This window comes from Rhinopithecus roxellana, chromosome 10 (assembly GCF_007565055.1).
Source record: "Rhinopithecus roxellana isolate Shanxi Qingling chromosome 10, ASM756505v1, whole genome shotgun sequence".
Classification (NCBI taxonomy): domain Eukaryota; kingdom Metazoa; phylum Chordata; class Mammalia; order Primates; family Cercopithecidae; genus Rhinopithecus; species Rhinopithecus roxellana.
Genome location: NC_044558.1, coordinates 103374806 through 103378855, shown reverse-complemented (window position 1 = coordinate 103378855; position 4050 = coordinate 103374806).

The window sequence follows — 4050 nt, the reverse complement described above, 5'->3', positions numbered from 1 at the left end:
GCCACCTGGGGGCTGCCCATCAGAGTGTCTGCACCCAGATGGCTACATTCCAGGGCTGGGCACCTCTGGCTTTCCTAGAACCTTCATGTCACAGCTAGGAGCCCCAAGTGTGTGCCACACAGAGCCCCAACAATAGTGCCCAACTGTCATTGGCCCATCTTCATGGTCCACAGACATCGCTACCTGAGTCTCCAGCCAGGGGCAAGATATGAGCTGATGGGCCCAGCCTAGGTTTAATGGTCCAGGCGTGGGGCAGCGTCACTAAAGCCTGGGCTGACAGGGACAAAGGTGGCTTTTCTAAATGAAATTACAGGGTAAGGGAGATGGATAGCAGGCAAGGCTGGATCAAGGGGCTCAGAAGATGCGAGGCAATGTGTGTGTGTGCACGTGGTAAACATAAATACAGTAGATGGTTATTGTGGGTCTTTTCTGCTTTCTGCTTTTCTTGTTTCTCATAAATTGTTTAATTTGCTCAACAATATGTCTGAGGCTGGGCACAGTGGTTCACGCCTGTAATCCCAGCACTTTGGGAGGCCGAGGTGGGTGAATCACCTGAAGTCAGGTGTGGCATTTGAGACCAGCCTGGTCAACATGGTGAAACCCCATCTCTACTAAAAATATAAAAAGTAGCGGGGCGTGGTGGCGTGTGCCTGTAATTCCAGCTACTTGGAAGTCTGAGGCAGGAGAATTGCTTGAATCTGGAAGGCGGAGATTGCAGTGAGCTGAGATCACGCCACTGCACTCCAGCCTGGGTGACAGAGCAAAACTCCATCTCAAAAAAGAAAAAAATCCAACAATATGTCTGAGTGGCCCTGCTGATATACTTGGATCAAATCCCTTCTTCCTGCCTTCAAGGCAGTGTTCTGTCTTTGGGACTTGTCCCGGTGTGGTCAGCCCAGGGCAGCCACCAGCTGACACAGCAGCTTCGTGGGTCTTGGAAAGGTGCCTGATTCCTCGCGGGCTATGGCCCCACTGTGGGGCCATGGATCCATAAACAGGGTGCAGGTGGGACTCCAGCCTCTACCCACGCCCTTGGCCACGGCCAGCAGGACACATGGCGCTGGATCAGCCCGTCGGCCATGGATGGGCACGTGGGCAGTTTCCAAATTCTTCCCTATTACAAATCACACTGCAACACCATGCTTGCCTCAGCCTTCCCGTGCAAAGGCGGGAGTGCTGCTCCAGAGCAGGCACCAAGGGCGCTGGCCGCAGAACATGCGCTTCTCGAATCTTAATAGCTGCTACCTGTGGCCCTCCCGAGGGGCTGTACCAGGAGCCCGAGTGCCCACCCCCCACACCCTCCTCCGCACACGATAATATGTGATTTTTCCCCTCCCTCCCTTCCTTCCTTCCTCCCTTCCTCCTTCCCTCCCTCCTTTTTCTTTCTCTCTTTTTCTCTTTCTCTTTCTTTTTCTTGGCAGGGTCTCGCTCTGTCTCGCTGGAATTCCTGTGCTTAAGTGATCCTTCCACCTCAGCCTCCCAAGTAGCTGGGACTGCAGGCACACACCACCATGCACGGCTATTTTTCTGTATTTTTAGTAGAAACATGGGTTTCGCCATATTGGCCAGGCTGGTCTCAAACTCCTGAGCTCAAGCGATCCACCAGCCTTGGCCTCCCAAAGTGCTGGGATTACAGGTGTGAGCGACCGCGCCCAGTCATGATTTTGCAGCGTTGCAGAGCTGATGGGGGAAGAGCGATTTCTTGTGAGGCTTGGATCTCAGCTGCTTTCAGATGTCTGAATCAGGGTGGCAGGCTTGAAGGGAACACAGCAGCCATGGTGCCACGCAGCTGCTTTGAGGAAGGCCACGTTCCCGATGTCTAATGAAGCATCTCCAGGTCACCAGCCGCCACTCGGCCTTTCGGGGGAGAACTGTGGCCTGCCTATAAGGCCCCTTCTCACATTTGTACACCCCAAGCCACTGTCGCCCATAAACAAGCCATCTCCCTTCACTGCCGGCAAGCCCCGCGGTGAAGCCTCTTGCCAGCACCGAGCCACAGCCCGTTGACAGCGTCCTGTTGCAAGTCTCAGATGCGTGCGAGCCCCGTGACGCAGTGGGGGTGGTGGCCGCGTCGCCTCTTCTGAGCCCTTGACCCGGCTTTGCCTGCCATCCACCCTCTCTTCCTCTGACTTCAGCACCTCTGACTTCCTGTAGAGAATCCCGTCCAGCCCAGGGCTGCAACTCACTTCCCTGCCCCTGGACCCACAATCCAGTTCCTGACCCAGAATCCAGAAAGAGGTGGCCTTGGGACCGTTGGTTGAGAATGCATCTGTCTCTGGCTGGGCCTGCTGCGCGGGAAGGATGACGGGAGCTGCCCTGGGTCGTCTTTGCCCTACACAGAGATGGAGTGAGAGAAATCGCGTTCTGATGCTGTTGCTGTGTGACTTGGTCCGGCCCTGCCTGACTTTAGCACACGCTGGGACACCACCGTTCCTGAGCTCCACACGCTTCCTTTCCTCGACTACAGCTGCTTTGGCTGGGTCTCTGCTCTGGAAACAAGGTTGTCCTGATGTACTTGGTCAAAATCCCGGATGAGGCCAGGCGTGGTGGCTCACTCCTGTAATCCCAGCACTTCGGGAGGCCGAGGTGGATGAAATCACCTGAGGTCAGGAGTTCAAGACCAGCCTAGCCAACATGGTAAAACTCCGTCTCTACTAAAAATACAAAAATTAGCCGGGCACAGTTGTGCACACTTGGAATCCCATCTATTCAGGAGGCTGAGGCAGGAGAATCATTTGAATTTAGGAGGCAGAGGTTGCAGTGAGCCGAGATCCTGCCACTGCACTCCAGCCTGGGCAACAGAGAAAAAAGAAAAGAGAAAAAGAAAGAAAGAAAGAGAGAAAGGAAAGAAAGGAAAGAAAGAAAAAAGAAAAAAAAATCCACATGCCAGGGCTCCTCCTACAGGTGATCTCCATCAGTCCGAACCAAGGTCGGCTGAAGCAGGTGTGCAATCTCCCTGTTCAGACAGGGCCAGGGAGGCTCTGAGGGCAGCAGGGACAGGATTGGCCAGAGCACCCAGGGAAGGCGTGGGGTGGGGGTCGACCTGCACAGGAGTGGGGGGGCACCACTCCCTTAAGACCAGTTCTGGTAAAAGGAGCCAAGCCTCAGTTTCCCTGTCCGTAGAATGTGGCCTCAGTCCTAACAGTAACAGCTGTGATTTGGGGTGGCGGAGCAGAAGGGCTTGGGAAGGAGGGGAAGCCATGCTGTCCAGCACGAGGAGAAGCTGAATAAAGGCTAGGGTTACACTTGAACCTCACCCCCCGCCCTCTCCCAAGATCTCCCACTCGGGGGGCAGCCTGTACGCAGCTTGCACGAGTTCAATCCACACCAGCACCTGCTTGGGCTCTGACCCTGGCTCTGCCACTTGCCCGCTCCAGGACCTCCCATAAGTTACTTCATTTCTCTGGGCCTCAGTTTCTTTGTCTGCAAAATGGAAATCATAGTTTTCATCTCATAAAGGTTGTAAGTAAACGAAATTATTCATGGAACCCCTGGGCATGTCCAGGCACACGCTGAGCTCCAGCAAACGTTACAAGTTAACATTGTCCCTCCCAGGCCTTCAGGGACTGCAGAGCCTCCCGAGGACCCCAGCCCCGCAACAACCGCCCTCGCCCTCCAGTCCCCCGCGCTCCCACAGCCCCCACCCTCCCTCTCCGCGGTCCGCGGGCTCCACCAAGCGCCCACCCGCTGCGCTGCGGCGACGGCTCCGGGGCCTGAACCCGGTTCTGAACCCGGGCCTCGGGTGCCGTCGGGGGTGGGGCCGGGAGCGCGGCCGGAGAGGGAAGTCAGGGTCAGCTCCCCGCAGGCGCCCCGGACCCCTGCCCCCGCGGCCACCCCCCGCGTCCCCGCCGCCCCAGGACCGTCTCGAGACACTCGGGAAAACGCCTTTCCTGTGATGCCGCGGACCCGGTCCTCTCGCGGACACGGCGGGGCGGGACGGGGGTCGCAGCGTCCAGGGCGGCGCGGGCCCTTTAAGGCGGCGGGCCTCGTTAGCATACATTTGCATGGCCCCGCCCCGCTGCTTGAGGCTGCCGCGCTGGGCTCAGTCCG